The sequence below is a fragment of the Sitophilus oryzae genome, unplaced genomic scaffold (genome assembly GCF_002938485.1).
Source record: "Sitophilus oryzae breed Bouriz unplaced genomic scaffold, Soryzae_2.0 scaffold_1590_pilon_pilon, whole genome shotgun sequence".
NCBI classification, from domain to species: domain Eukaryota; kingdom Metazoa; phylum Arthropoda; class Insecta; order Coleoptera; family Curculionidae; genus Sitophilus; species Sitophilus oryzae.
The window spans coordinates 1,626,006-1,643,274 of record NW_022146270.1 but is presented as its reverse complement, the minus strand read 5'-3'; the positions used below and the strand labels follow the sequence as shown (position 1 = coordinate 1,643,274).

At 33.8% G+C, this 17,269-nt stretch overlaps 1 protein-coding gene across 3 annotated transcripts in view; it reads right to left on the bottom strand.

The window, feature by feature from the left end:
- The window catches only part of LOC115879916, a 295,395-nt gene that overhangs the window by 258,878 nt on the left and 19,248 nt on the right, over window positions 1-17,269 (bottom strand). For 2 of the 3 annotated variants that reach the window (XM_030896968.1, XM_030896971.1), the window contains one exon: window positions 1,261-1,307. The exons of the other annotated variant lie outside the window; for it this stretch is intronic. The gene's annotated coding sequence lies outside the window, so the exon portion shown is untranslated. Of the gene's footprint in view, window positions 1-1,260; window positions 1,308-17,269 lie in introns of those variants that run through there. 3 annotated transcript variants of the gene reach the window in all.

The window sequence follows — 17,269 nt, the reverse complement described above, 5'->3', positions numbered from 1 at the left end:
GACATTGAATTTAATCGATTCTTTGGACGCGTCTGGTGCCACTATTTTTCAAAGGCGAAATTAAAATTCTACAAGTGAACTTTTAATAGTCCTATTTCTACATGTTGTTAAATGGTTCGTTCGTGGAATTGAAAACTAGCCAATAAATACAATAGAGTACTAAATATTTACTACTGTCCTGTAAAAATATGAACAATAAAAAATATGAACAATAGATTTAATAAAGTAATAAAAACCAACAAAAATCGCGTTAAAATTTTGACAGAAGGTTATAACTATTTATTTGTATAGATTGATATGTATTGGTATATATTAAACTATAATATAATGAGAGATTGAACGACTTACCTGTAAGGAAGTTCAATCTTCATTATACGATTGACCGATTGATACGTAGTTACGTCTCTGTCGCATGTCGCTTAAAGTGTCACTGATATCTAAGCAAAACAAAATTCCGACCATGCAGCTCTCTGGACCCAAATCCGATCCTCAATACGTTCTCAGTGCGCTTAGAGTGTGTCACGGTTTTTAAATAGTTAAAAATGAATAAAGAAAGTGTGAAAAACAATTAAGAAGTGTATCGAAAAAGATGAAACGTCTTCAGGATACGATAGTTGCCCTCCAGGAAAAACTTTTGCCGCGCGCGAGGGGGTCTTTGCTTACATAAGCAATTCTTAATCGCGGGCTTATCAGGCCTTGAAGTTATTAAATACGATAACTGCGACAGAGACGTAACTACACAGTGGTCTATACGAACGTGGTTAAGAAGTATAATGATGTATATTTCATTACCATCATTAGAGCCTTAAATTGGAACTTTCTTATAACAACAGCGTATATAATTTAAATACTGGGTGAGTCTTAAATTAGTATAAATATTTTCAGGGCTGGCAGATCTCGATAAAAGAAACATATTTTATCTTTAACGTTTTTCAAAAAAGTCCAAAATAACCGAGTTATTTTACTTTAACAACGATATAAATAAATGATAACTAGTAATACCGATATCAATCGGTATTAATATTATAATTACCGATTGTCATTTCCCAGCCTTCTTTGGCGCCGTTTTTTCGATCATAGGGTATTTGCCTTTTGTGTTGATTATTTGTGATATTAAAGTACCTACTTTAATTGCTTATAAAAATATATTTTAATTAAAAAACGCCAGACTGAGATAAAAAGTATTCAAAATTAATTACAATTTTTACTTTGTGAATACAACTTACAAGTAGAAATTAAATATATAGTAAAAAAACTTACCAGGCACATAGATATGGTTTCAGATTACTCACTGCATAACTGTTCACCTATAAAAAAAATTATATAAATCTTTTGCATAATTCTCACAGTATGTTTTTTATGAGGAAAATCGAATAATATATAAAAATTATATTTATAGAAAATAAGAAAGATATATTTATCCATTCAACACTTTGGGAAAGTTATACTGGTAGACGATATTTCTGTATTGTAAAGTGTGTGGGACATTGTGTGTGTGGGAGTAATAGACGATATTTAATAATTATTATCGAAAATAGATGTTAAATTATCTAACTAGCTAACTGCTAACTGATCAACATAATCAAGAATCACCAAAATCCAATGCAGTAATGCAGACAAACATATACTGACGCTATTCAAAGAGCAACTGCAACAGTTGAGTTTTTCTGTTGAATATTTTTTTCAGTCCTAGCCCTAAGAAATTTTGATATAAGAGTACAGGGTGTACATGGTGGTCCAATAATAATATAATTAGTTGTAGCTGGAAAACTGGTAATAAAAAAAAATAAAAATAAAAAACGTCCAATAACAAATAATTCGACAATTACTTATAGGGGAACAGAATGACAACACTGCCTATTGAGAACGCATGCACTAGGGTTTTCTGCCGACTCGACGCGTCCCGTCGCGTCGCGGACGAGCGGGCCGAGTTTGCCATATTTCAACCATAAAGCTCTTGCCGCGAGTAATAAACAAATTAACAACCTGTATGTATGTTGACAGCTAGTAGTGTATTCTAGAATAAATTATGCACGTTTTTATAGTAAAGCAAAAAAATGCTTTTCAATCCAAAATGCCAGACACTTTCCGTATCAAATTTTATGGTAAAGACTGTGATTTTATTAACTATCTATCAAATAGCTGCATCAAGACGTTGCACATGGGTCCCGTTAAAAATGGGTACCTACCCCAGTATCCTTCAGGCAGAAATCTACGCTATCGAAAGATGTGTACAACTTATCTTGCATAGATAGGAACTATCGGAAACAAGAAATAGCCATCTTACCGATGGTCAAGCAGTCTTAAAAGCAAACTTAGTAACCATAAATTCGAAGTTATTCAAAGAATGCCTAGAGAAGCTGAACAAATTAGTTTCTTATTTTCTCAAAAAATTCTTCATATTTTTGTCACGGAGTTTTTAATAGGACACTGTCTCCTCAATGCTGCACAACTCAGTAATTGAAGCTAAAAACAACGGCAAATGCAGATTCTGTGGGGTTAGCATTTGTAAATTTATTGGGCTAATATATTCATATCAATTATCCGATAGTCAGGCAGCGCTAAACGCAACCAACTCAGTAACCATCAGTTCAAAGTTGGTCAAAGAATGCCTAGAGAAGCTCAACAAATTAGGCAAAGAAAATAAAGTCCTCCTACTCTGGGTGCCTGCTCACCAAGGGATAGAAGGCAATGAAAAAGCAAATGATCTAGCTAGAAAAGGAGCGAACACTCCACTAACTGGACCAGAACCGTTTTGTTTTCCAAGCCGGAACCAACTGAAAGCGGAACTGAAGAATTTGGAAGACTCCATCTGTAACCTGGAATGGGTGTCCTCCAACGGTCTACTCGAAAAAGTTCCTCAGCACTTAAGTAAAAACAATCTTTGGATTGTCACGGGGTTTCTAACAGGACACTGTCTCCTCAACGAACACCTCAGTTGGTTGAAGCTGAGAAACAACGGCGAATGCAGATTCTGTGGGGAAAATGGGGAAACACCAGAACATCTTATCAGCGAGTGCGCCGAGACGACGCGACAACCGTTCGTGCTATGAACTTTGGTACGGCTGATGTCAAGGATGGAGAGCTGGCCTCTGTGGAGCCGTCTCAGATACTGGCCTTTGGTAACGCCCTGAGACTGTATGATGATTTATAACTCGTTATAAACTCAAGAAAGGGGAACGCACAATAGATCTGTAAGGTCGCGGTGATTAACTCCCCTCCTAAACATTCTACATATTCATATCAAAAACTGACGTACCAATCAAAAATGTATTCGATTGTGATGATATTCGAGCAAGATTCGACTTGTTAAGCGTAAGACAAAAAATCTGAATAACGCCTTTTCCGGTGTAAAATCAAAAGAGCGTTTTCGGCTGTTGCCGAGGGGGGCCAAGAGCCCAAGCAGATGTTTACGGATCTAACTGTTGATTCGATCGCGAGCGCAGAATGGCATCTCGAGAGAAGGTAGCGCACGTGCGACGTTTGCCAAATAAGAAATAACTCATACGGATTCAGATGGACAGGATAGGCGAAATAAACACTCCTTTAGTAATTTGATATTTATATTCAATATAGATGTGTATTGTGTTGAGTGTCGATTGATAGTGTTAAAGTCCTATAAGCAAAGCAAAGATGTACAGTATTAACATTTTATTTTGTCCGATTTTTAGCTGAGATTTAAAGGTAGAACTGTCAATAAATAGTTATTTTTTATACTTGACCGAAAAGATCAATTAATTTCGGGAGACGATAATGCAATTTTATCGTCGCGTCGTGTATAAAACAATATTTTTTTCCATAGCCAGTTACGTTTTAAGAAAGATTCAGAAATTATTATTTCAAGGAATTTATTACGAGTAGACAAAATATTGTGCTGGATTGGCGTTGGTTTCTATGTAATTTGACAAATAAAATAAAACTGTCTCTCTAGTTGTCAGTTTTGAGTCAATATTTTTTAATTCTCTTTCGTGTCGATTGCTGATTGAATTGCAGCCAGAAATGGCTCAAAACGAAATAAGTAAATTACCAACAGATATTCAGGCTGAGGCGACAAACGCCATATCCAAACTACAACTTCCATTTAAATCCCTAATAATTTATAAAAAGGAATACAAAAATTTTCAAAAATGGGAGCAATTAAAAAACGTGCGAGAAGAAATAAAGTTTAAAGTATCATTTAATCTACCCTTGCGGTTAAAGTACTATTTTATCTACTATTTTTGATAGATATAAGCTTTGGCATTACCCATATTGTATCATGGGCATTACCAAGAATACCGTTTTTTTTTTAATTGGATTAAGGATAGATTAATAGTGATTATTTTTTATAATTGGATTGGATAGTTAGGACTGAAAAAATACTCAACAGAAAAACTCAACTGTTGCAGTTGCTCTTTGAATAGCGGCAGTATAATAGGTTTGTATGCATTATTGCATTGACTTTTTGTGATTTTTTTTTTGTGACCTGGATGTTTTTTAAATGTACAACTTGTGTTATGTGTCAAGTAAAAGAGGAATATCCAGTTCCTCCTATCATCCGTATCTTTACATTAATGACAAAGAAAGACCATACTCAAAAAGTCCTGATGATGCAAATAAATTTTGCGAAACGTCCACAAATTTAAAAGAAAGTCTTCTGTTGAGTTGTTTTCGGTCCTAACCCAATAATTATAAAAAAACAGTATACCGGGTGGTGCATCGTCCTTGGAAACATAGGAAATCCCATGAAAATTTGAACTTGAATATTGGCTCACCTATTAATTTTACAGCTAAGTCAAGTGGTAAATACGGTTTTGAAAGGTATGCCTATGCTGGATACATATGCCAAATTTGAACAATTTTGGACAAGCCAATTTGAAGTAATTTAAGAAAAACTCCTTCTATCTATTTTTGAATTAAAACTGTATCGTTCAAATTTTCATTTGTAGACCTTTAAAAAACATATTTACAACTTCGCTGTAAAATTAACAGGGGAGTCAATATCTGAACAGTTCAAAATTTGCATGCGCTTTCAAATGCGATTTCATGCGGTATACACACAACCAAAACTTATAATATGGAATCATCTATTATTTTTCATAATTTTTGAGACGCATGAAATTTTTGTGTTTATGAATAAAACTCAGTCCTTACTTTTAATGAAAAATAATGCATATAGCAATAAAAAATAATAATCAGTTCCCAAAATAAACAAAATGGTATTCTTTTGATTTCTGAAACGAAATTAAGATTTAAATTTTTAATGGCCAAAAAGCAAAAACAAAAAGATTGATAATTTTAATATTCCTTGTTGTCACCTCTAGCCCTTATGCAAGCTTCTATTCGCGCTGGCATGCTTCTTATTAAATTATCAGTCTAATTATCTGCTAATGCAGCATCAATAAGCTGTGCAAGATTTTCTGGATTGTTTCGACGAGCTCTAACCCTTCTTTTGAGCTAGTCCCACAAGTGTTCGATAGGGTTTAGATCTGGTAAACATGCAGGCCAGTACAAAACTGTGACACTTTCCGTTTCAAGACATTCTCTAGTCACTCTGCTAGTATGGGGAGGTGCACTATCGTACAAGAAGTTAAAATGATCCCCAATTGCACCTCTCCAAAGACTAACGATTGGTTCTAGCACCAAATCAACATATCTTCGACACGTTAAAGTTTGTTGAAGTGGTAAGGCATCAATTTAGCCGGTCAATTTTATTTTGCCGAGATAACTGTGAGGTCCGTAACTCACTCCTACTGTAAAATCCTCGAGCATGAAGCCTTTTTCTTATGGTTTCAACTGAAACGTTCACACCTGTAGCTGGCAGAAGTTGTCTTTGTAGCTCTGGATGAGAAACATTGGTATTTATTCCAGCAATTTCGCACACAAGGCGGTCTTGTTGTTCAGGTGTGACTCTTTGGCGACTTTGTCTGTGCCTCTCCTTGTGTGTCTCTAATTCAAGTACCTTGCATATCGTCGGCTTTATGACGAAAAGGCGTATCTCGATTTTTACTACTCTTCAGGAGAGCAATTTAAAGAAAATCACTTACTTATTTGGCCATGTAAAGTCTTTAATTTTTTAATAGTGTTTTTGTATTAACACTTAAACGGAGACATGGAGGAAACGTTCTAGAGATAAATTGTGCGTAAATTCTAATAAATAATTTCTTTTTAGTTGTTTAATAGAGATAGACCTTTTTGTTATAATAATAATAAATTTATTTCCGAACGAATAGTATACATACGCCCATGTAAAATAAATTTAAAAATGATGGCAAAGTGTTCTTAATAAGGAAAAAAAATATAATATTCACATTATGGAATACATACAAGAAAATACAATACATACATACAGAAAAAATCTGAAAATCACCAAAAAATCAGAAACAAATATTTTTAAATACTTTTATTCGCGTTGGATTAGATCAACTGAAAACAAAGACAATTTTCATTCCAGAAGTAAAGACAATAATCAATTAAAATACAGTTATCTAGCTTATTTTAATAATATTGTTTTTTATACAAAAATACTTTTTTTTAACTAATATATTTTTAGTAATTATTCAGTTAATTGAGGGCATTAATACAAGGCATTTAAACTCACGATTCATTTAATAAAAAGTAAACAAAAACAAAACATGTTTCTTCATTCGTGCCTTTTTGAAACAAATAACTGTGGACTAACAGTTTCTGTTTTCCCTGTTCAATGATAACAAATTCGACTTCCATTCTACGTGTTTATGCAGGATGATAATAGGCACAATAAATAAAATTTTCCAAAAATTGAGAGGGATGACACTGCCAATGGCCTGACAATGAAAATGAGATAAAAATTATTGTATTTTTCGGGTAAGTTTTTGGTCCGCTAAAATGTTCTTAGGGAAATTATAATTTCGGGAATTTTTCCATTAGGGCAATTTTCGTTTCGTTGTTTTGCTTTCGATCAATTTTTCTTCGGCCATTTATTCTCGGACAATCTTTTGCATACCCGATAAAGCTATGTGCAGAGTCTAGCTCATTCTAACAATGGTTTTTGGCAAAAAACAGACTCAAAATCACACTGTAAAAGAGAGCTGCTGCCATGATAGAAGTTTTATTTTGTCCCAAGCAACCATCAGAAAATAATTAGGTAGCATTTTCATAACTTAAAACAAAAGGACCTATCTCAAATTCCATCTTTCTTGTAGTATAACAATTGGTATAACAATTGATATAACAAAGAGCCCTATCTCAACATACGTCTCTTCGTCATAACGAAGAATTGTAGTATCTGAGATGGGGCAAATTTTTAAACGAATATAAAATGAAAAAGGTACAATATTGAGATGCGCAAATTCGCTATGTTAAAATATGACCCATTGGGCATGTCATGACGTTGATATCTCAAAATCGCCAAAAATCGAGATACGCCTTTTCGTCATAAAGCCGACGATATATGTTTTCGATACAACACACTGGGTAACGCCTACTATCTGTGCTACGTCTCTTTGGAGCATTCCTTATTCGGTGAGAGCAATAATTCTTCCCCTCTATACATCTGTTAATCCAACATAAGGCATTTTTTTTATTTTTTTGTATCCAATGAAAATTACCGGGCCAATCGTGATTTTACTACTGAACACAAAATTCGAAAGAAAATAAATCGCAGCAGTCGTTCATTCTTTATTATCATGTTTATTTACAACAAAAAGCTTTATCTTAAAGTTGTATACCAATTCTTATTGTTGCAAGAAATTTAGTCAGAAATAAAGAGTGATTCCATTTTTTTTTGTTGGTTGTGTGTATATCATTTTGGATTAGCAACACTAAAAATTGGTGCCGAAATTTTCCGAATACAATTCGGACCACCCTGTATATTGATAACATATCGTTTTCATACATAAAAAAATAAATATGTTATAAATTATATTTTTCCTTTAGTATAAAACTTTTCCTTTATAATTCCTTGATCGTTTGCCAGAGCGCGAACTGTCTAATTAACTGCGCTTTATACAGTCTGTTGCGATTTTGCATACAGTTATGGTTTATCGTGTATAAAGGGCGGAACAGAAGCGGCTTTTTTACCGTGGGCAAACAGCATGTCCAAGACCGCCTCTTTCACACAGCCGTTGAAATTCGCTACAAAATGCCTTTTTTTCACCGCGGAATTGATATTGTTCATGTTTCTAAATAGGATGGCTTTAAAGCTGCATTTCAAAATAATAGAAAATCTTATTTTTATTGTAGGAGGACCTATAAAACGTCTAAGATAATCTCACAAGATTATATTAAACATTTTTTGGTTAGGAATTAGAAAATGAATAGAAAATGTTACTCACTTAAAATATATTAAGATGTAGATTGTAGATTGTAAGGGAGAAGGAAAGTTAATCACAGCGACCTTATAGATCTATTGCGACCCCCTTTCTTGAGTTATAACTCATCATGCAGTCTTAAACTCAGCTTCTCAGTCTCAGCTTTGACAAAATCTAGTACTAAGACTCTAGTTTTACAGAGATTATTTCTTAATCTCCGTTATCAGTCGTACCAAAGTTTATGGCACGAATGATTGTTGCCTCGGCGAACCCGTTGATGAGGTATTCTGTTTTCCCATTTTCAAAAACTAAAAGAATTTTGGACTTCCGTTGTCTTTATTTATTTTTGCTTACACAACGTTTCGGTCAGAAGTATCACTGACCGTTATCAAGTGTGAACTGTGTCCGATAACAGTCAGTGATACTTAAAATAATAAAGACAATGGAAGTCCGAAATTCTCTCAGTTTTAATACTGAATCATTGTCTACCACTTTTCCATTTTCCCCACAGAATCTGTATTCGCCGTTCATTCTTAGCTTCAATCTACTGAGTTCATTGAGTGATACAGTGTCCTGTTAAGAACCTCGTGACAATCCGAAGATTGTTCTTACTTAAATCCAGGAAAATTCTTGATTTTTCTCGGTCGTAAGTTCAGCGGAATTTCTTCGTATGTCTTAGACCGTTGGAGGATTCCCTTGCCAAGTTCCGGATGGAGTCTTACAGGTTCTTGAGTTCCGCTTTAAGTTGGTTTCCACTTTGGAAGCAGAACGGTTCTGGTCGAGTTAGTAAGAGTGTTCGCTCCTTTTCTAACTGTTTTTTATTGCCTTCTATGTCTTGGTGGGCTCTCACCCAGAGTAGGAAGAGTTTATTATTGTTGCCTAATTTGTTCAGCTTCCTTAGACATTCTTTGACCAACTTCGAATTGATGGTTACTGAGTTGATTGCTTTTAATACTGCTTGAAAATCGGATAAGATCGCTATTTCTGTTTTCGATAGGGTATATTTCTGCCTGAAAGATGCTGAGGTAAGTACCAATTGATTCAGATTATTTAGTTCTCGGCCCAAATACTCCTATTCCTGTTCCTGCTTGGGATTTGGAAGCATAAGTATACCACATTATGGTATATGGTCTTTTACCTGCTGAACAAACGTTCCTCTCTTCCAATTCTATTTATTGTTCAATACTACAGTGAGGTGTTTCTCAAAGTTGTACATTCCTGGAATATCATCCATTAGGAATTGGAGGAGTAGAAGAAATTAAATATACTTTTAAATTGATATTACTTTACTTTAAAGATACTTTTAAGATGGATTTAAAATAACGAAGATTTGAGGAAATAAATATATTTATCTCCCTGCGTGATTTCGGGACCTTCCTTAACATATAACCTAAATTTAAACTTTCAATATGTTGAATTTATAATTTTATCGCGGATTTTATTAAGTTTATTCAAAGTCATATATTTTTCAATTTTATTCATGTTTTATTTTTATCTAGAAAACTATAACTGATAATTTATAAACACAATTTTTGTATTCCTTCATATCTGCTAAAAACAAAATTCCATTGTATGTCTTTTTCTGTAGCAAATCGGCGATTATAATAACCTTATTTAAGTATTTGTAAATGTCTAATATATTCTGTACAATTGATGTTAATATCCGTAAAATTAATTAGTTCAAAATGTATGTGATTATTCAAAAATATATAGGTATATTAGAAAAACTGTAAACGTTTTAAGTCTCAACACCATAATTAAATCTTCCGAAGAAAATAATACACAACGTTTTATTTTGCATCTGTATTTACTTTAACTACCTAATAGATCATAAATAATGCATTAAACACTATATTCCTTTTGTCTTCAATTTGCTATGATTACTGTAGTTAATGTCTAGTACTACATTGTACTGATACAGTATTTTAAAAGGAAATTCTTTCATTTATCACGTGAGAGTATTTTCTTTTACTTATTCAAATTCGAAAGGAAACGTTTATACAAAATATTATGTCATTTTAACATAATATCCTTTATTTTGATGGCATTTATTTTAATTTTATTCTAACCGTTTTAGCTTCTTACAAAATTACAAATCATTCTAGCGTTTAATAGAACTGTAAGTACCCATGTTAGACGCAAGAAAATAGCACCGTTCTAGCACATTCTAGTGTGTATTTAACGTATTTTTATAACATAACAACTACTCATACAAAACGAATATAATTTGCATTCAATTTTTTTAATAAAAATAACCTGACCTGCTGCCGTAAGCAATGGTATCTCATACCGTATCATTCACGAGCCATGGTGCTGTAAACATGTCGTTTAATTGAAAATTAGACATTCCGTCTTTTACCACGTCTCCACCTTACTTTGGAACGGACATATTAAAATCTGGATTCATCGCCTGAACACAACTGAGTTCCATTACATATTCCATTCCCTCCATTCTCTATTCCATTCGAAACGTTGCAGTCGATACTCTGGGGTCAGGCACACAGGAAGCACAAGATGGACACGGTATTAAAACAACCCGAAAGATATTATTTGGCGATAAACGGTTCTCCTTTATATTGCCCGTCCTACAACATCAAATCACCGGTTCGCAACTGCCCTTATTTCAAAAATTAATCCGAGAGCTAGTAGTCTTAGCCGCTAGTCTTACCGTTCTGTGGTATGCCTTGGTCATCCAGTACCTCTCGTACGTCTAGTTCGGCTTTCTTGGAACCACACTAGACAACATCTCACAACAGTCGCCTCGTTTTGATAAGCCCGATAAGAAATTTCCCTAAAAGAAATTCTGGCTTCACGTAACCCGACCAATCACCGTAATCCGACCGCTTTCAAACTCGGACAGTTGCGTGAAATTTGCGCGTCAGCCAACTCTAGGCATGACAATGCGGTGATGAAACATAGTTAACACAAAGTTAATGTTCACTGTGTTAAAGCCTTATGCCAAAAGATGAATAACAAAAAACTGCTGCTCGGAATGCCTTAAAAATGTATCGGGGTGAAGTTGGCGAATATGTTTAAAGGCACTGGGACGATAAGAATACCGAATCGGCCCCAGAATGGAATCGGGCTCATAATTTCAGGAAATATTGTTACCCATAAAATACTTCGATACAGCAAGTTTCAGATTTTTATCTATAAACCTGTCTGAATAAATCGAAAAATACTGAAAATCAGTAAAAAATTTTATTCTCAGCTTCTTGTGAATCGAATGATCTAGCGACCGGATATATTTTGGGGCATGATGATAAAAAAAAATTAAAAAAATTAATATAATAAGAATTTTTTTACGAATAATTTGATACCACACACTTGGTATTTTGAGTCAAATTGTCGTTATAAACCGCATGTTAAATTTCAAATAAACCATATACCAAAATGCCAAAAGTTGACATATGATATGTCATTCGATTCAGAGTCTCATTTTCTATCGAATAAAGTAAAAAAATACCAAGAGTACCATTTAAAAATCAATCATCAATGTCCCTTGGTTAAGAGTATTTAGTTTTCGGCCCAAATGCTACTGTTTCTGTTCCTACTTTGGTTTTGGAAGCATCAGTATACCAGGTTATAGTGTGGTCTTTTACCTGCTGTGTGAGCAATCGTTTCTCTCTTCCAATTTTTTTTATTGTTCAATACTACAGTGCGGTGTTTTCAAAGGTGTACATTTTTGGTATGTCATCCACTGGGAGTTTTGAGGCTGTTCCAAGCTTCTGAGCTGACAATTCTCTGAGAGACTTTTCTCAAAGAGTCTTGTGATATACGAGAAGTTAGTCTGGGTGTTGCACGTTCAGTTTCAGTATATTTTTCCTATATACAAATTATATCAACTCGCATAAACGTATTATCTAAATAAAATACATTTCAATCGTTCTGGGCCTAATACAACCGCCCGAAGGCCGATGCCGAGGGTTTATAAGCTGCTGCCGGCATACCACCACCCGATATACCGCTGTAACCTAATATTTTTATTTGAAAACCATTTTATCATTGTTACACTTTCCCGATCTCGTCGGCGCTGCAGAAAATAGAACTAGCGTGGACCCACCGTCGTCCCTGGTGCGGCGGAGGGCGTTCCGGAAGCCCCGGACAGGTGTGCTCGCAGTTTAGAGGGCTCTTTTGGCAAAAGCGCGTCTATTATGGGCCCTTTCGAGGTTTAATATGATGCCACCACGTGTCGGAATATTTCGACCGAATGTCAGACGCGATCAGCCGATCGGATACGGTTGTTTTGAGCCGTTTGCCGTCGTTTAATCGGATTTGCAATCTCCGCAAGTTGTGGTTAGGTGCTGTTTATTACATGTGGTGGTCGAGTGGTCTTAAAGTAATAATAAATACGGGATATATTAAAAATTAATAAAAAAATGTCCAAAATATCTTATAACTAAACAAAGTCAGACTTGTAGATGTAGATTGTGTGGGATGAGGAAGTTAATCACCGCGACCTTACAGATATCTATTGTGCCCACCCTTTCTTGAGTTATAACTCATCATACAGTTTCAGAGCTGTATGAAGATGTGTCCAGGTTAGGAATGCAGTCTTCCAGGTTCTTAAGTTCTGCTTTAAGTTGGTTTCCACTTGGGAAGCAGAACGGTTCTTATGTCGGTGCGACAGCTTGGCAAATGTGCGGTTCTCTGTAATAGACTATAATAGGACATTGACAGAGAGATATATGGAGGGTTCAGCCTCCAGGTTTCTAGACTGTTTGAAAAGGACAGGACTGGAGAATGTAACCTAAGGATCAGAAGAGGACCACAATAGATCTGAAAAGGTCGCAGTGGATCAGGCCGAATGCAAAATCTTTAGGAGGGGAGTTAATCGCCACGACCTCACAGATCTATTGTGTTCCCCTTTCTTGAGTTATAACGAGTTATAACTCATTCACCAATTTCCCAGCAAATTCCCTTTTTTTTTGCAAAACAGTTAAAAAAGTCGGTCCAGTCATTCCCAAGTGATGCGTTTTGCTCGCCAATTCGTTTTATTTCTATAGATAACGGACTTAACGGTTATATAAAAATTATCGGATTAAAAGTTAACAATACTTTTACATTCGAATGAGCGCAAATATCGGAAAATAATTGTAACAGGTACCGCACAAGTTGGTAAGTTTGCGAGAGCGAAGAACTGTAGGAAGTAGTTAGGCGCCATCTCTCTGCGTCCGGTGACTCATACACGCCCATACACTAAGGTGTAATACAGATAATTTTCTACTGGAAGGGCTTGGTCGTGGTACTTTCGGTTTCATTGTATACAAAACCTTTACGATGGGGAGATATGAGTAGTGTCCTGGCCGTATTTATGAAAGTTATAAACGTCTTCAAAAATAATAAGATGGCGAAAGTTAAATAGAAGCTTCAGAGACAAAGACTAATTTAGGTAGATTTGACATGTGTAGAACACCCCAATTCAAATAACACCCATTCCAGAGCTGCAGCATGTTAGTTTCAAAAAGAATTAAATCTTAAGTCGGTAAAATGATTTAAATCAAAATAATTACCGTCAAGTCAAGATAGCGGATCAATTTAAGTACCTATTTTATAAAATAAATTTTCTTATATTACCAATTGTCAATTTCCTTATTTCTTATATTATTAATTTATTGTATGTACAGAGAGGACTAAAACTATTTAGAATTACCTATCCATCACAATTTAGATGTCATCGAATACAGATCTATTAAAAAGTGATATGTTTTCTTCATTATGCAATAAGTCATATGGCATAATTTAAGCTAAGGAATAAGCAAGCGGCAGTGTTGGTGTTTCTGATCTGCTGTCTAGATACCAACTTTACAGTTCAAAAGGAAATGCTAGTGTTAAAAATTTATCATAGAAATATCTGTAAAATTCGACTTAAATCTTTTATAAAAAGATGATATATTTTATATTTTTAATGGCTCAATTTTTTTTCTATTTCGGAATTAACATTCAAATCACAAATCATTTTAAGAATTACTTAAATTTTAAGTCTTAAGTCAGCTTTTGAAAAATGACATGTATCATTAAAATGATTTAAATCAAAAAGAGACTTAAGTTTTTTTGTCAGCTTGCTGCTCTGATATGTATACAAGCAGGCCTATATTAGTGCAAGAAAGTCCAATATCGTCATTGTGAATGAAATGATTAAAAGTTAAAAAAGCATAAAATTCTGCATACAGAACACAACTTTTATTTGGAGCACTATGCGGTGTTGCCTTCTATTTATTATTTACTGAAACTTTGGTTAAGAATAAAGAAACTTTAAGAATAGTTTATCCTATTTAATATTAGAAAGAACTTTAAGAATAGTTTATCCGAAAAGTGGATAATAACGGTGCATTACATCTATTATTTTTCGAAATGGCAGCGTAGAGCTATTTTATACCATTCAATATGGAGAAATTGTAAAGTTTCTCATTAGAATCACGTATGAGACAAAAGTTCTTTTGATTTGTACTTTTATAGTTAAATCAGTAACTTGCCAAAATAAATATTTGTCATTTAATAAAAGCAGTTTTAGTGCTTACTTAAAATGTCAAAATTAATCTCATTTATACTCGAAATTTATAACAGGAAACGGACCTATAAAAATACTAGCAATCAAATATGTCTACTTGCCTGTAGAAAGAATTGTTAAAGAATTTAACATATTTATTTCTATTGTTGAGCATGCTAACCTATAACTTTTATTCTTTGACTCACTAATAATTCTTTTTGTGGAACACCCTGTAACGTCTTTAAAAGTGGACTTTTATTAATACGAAATGTCGAATATGATCGTCATGTGGATAATATTTAAGTAAAAGCTAAAACTAACGAATTATCGCAAAAAATGTCAAACAAAAAATAATTTCATTATTTCCCTCCGTAAACTACATATTCCGACCTATCGCTAACCTAGAGTTTCTCATTATAAATCACTTACAATATTAAAAAAAATCATTTTATACTTTATGATATTACTATTCTCACCAGAACTAATAAGAGAAAGTGCAAAAAACATCTTCAGCAACACATGCACACTTATTATTATTCTATCCCATTGTTTCAAAGCAAGAGTTTTTTTGCGAAAATAGTCAACTCAAAGAGTTATTCTTGTGCAACCCCAAGTTCACCTTTTGTCTTATCACACGCATCATCTGTACATAATATTTTAAGCGATTATTTAACGCATAAATATTCCACTTAAGAAATGCAACTTGAGCCGTTTTATTTCTCCTTTCAGACGACGAGACATGTTGAAAAGCGGGGTTGTTACACATGAGAAAGTGTTAAGAATGTAACGTATGTGAATATTTATTATATATGTCATTAAATTATCGAAATTGCAGCGATAGAGAAATAAAGTGCTTATAATTGTCATTAAGCATTCGTAATTAGTGTAGCACAAGAGTCTTGAAAAAGTCTTGCAAAACCAAGACTCTTGCAAGAAATTCAAGACAAGAATTTCAAAATTTTTTGGCTTGAATTTGAAGACAAGACAAGACTTTCATATGCAAAAAATTTCAAGAGTCTTGCAAGATTTCTTGAATTCAAGATTTCTTGAAAGTTAGAAGCGATACATTTTTTTAAGTAATAATTAGGTCTTTGCGCAAGTTATGCCGGGTTTATACAACATTTACATAGTCGTACCTAATCACAATCATAATAATAATCATAAAAGTTAAACTATCCACTTTTTATAAACCTGTTGACATCTCTACCATGAACTTAGCCTTTAATTATGTTACCCAACTTCGCTGATATAAAAATTATGATTATGAAAATGTTCTATAAACGCACATTAAAATTGCGTTTTGATTATGACGATGATTAAGACTGTGATTATGATTACGACTTATGCAAATGTTGTAGAAACCCGGCATTAATATCGACCAGTGTTCATTTTTTTTCTATCATAGCCAGTGTTTTCGAGTTGAGAATGAAATAAAATAAAGTCGAGGCAACAAACCGTATATTGGTAATTGGTATTATACACAAAATTATATTGGTATAATGGTATTATAAAAAAAACTAACGGTATTTGAAACTAATGGTGGGTTCGTGGAGCACGCTGTTTGCGCTATTTGGTACTACTTTTCATGCACGAAATTGCTCCGCGAACAAAAAGTAGTATCAAATAGCGCAAATAGTACACTCTAGCATGACCTCTCTGTACACCCTGTGACCAAACTTAAATCCTCACATTCATTGTCAGTCAATATTACTAACCGCGAATTCACTCCCAATGTCTTGGAAGGGTTCGGACTCGGTTTCACTATTGACACTTATATTATTTATACTGCTCATATTTCATATTAAAACTTTTTTTGGTAGTGAGTAATAGGTTAGGTAAAAGGTTAGGTACGAAATAATATCCCAAAACCCATAAATCGAACTTAACCTTACTTATTCTTTTTCAGCTTTTATTTGGAAATGGCTCCTGTTTCGTCAAACGGGCGAGTTGACGTAGTTCGTTTGCGGTCCGTTAAGATTTTTTTTGCTAAAATTAGCATCGTTGTTGTTCATTTTTACGTATTACATTTTGTATACGACGCTCTATGAAATAAAATATAGAAATATTATTACCTTTTTGTTAGAATGTAAAATTTTTCAAGACAAGAAATTTCAAGAGTCTTGCAAGACAAGACAAGACTTTGCCATTCAAGAAGTCTGCAAGACAAGACTTTTTTTTAGAATTTAAGAAGACAAAATTTCTTGTCTTGAATTTCAAGACAAGACAAGAAATTGATTTGAATGAAAGACAAGAATTCTTGTCTTGTGCAACACTATTCGTAATACATGCTATCTAACTAATAGATAACTAATCTAGATGTTTGAACACATTTCCGCAGTCTTAATTTATTTCAATAGTTTTGGGATTTCGATAGTTTCGGATTTCTTGGTATTTTTTGGCGCCAATACTATTGAATGGTAAACAAAATTGTTAACAAAGGTAGCATAAAGACTGAATATGACAATATGAAAAAAAATTATTAATAAGTGAATTAAAGAAATTTGTCTTC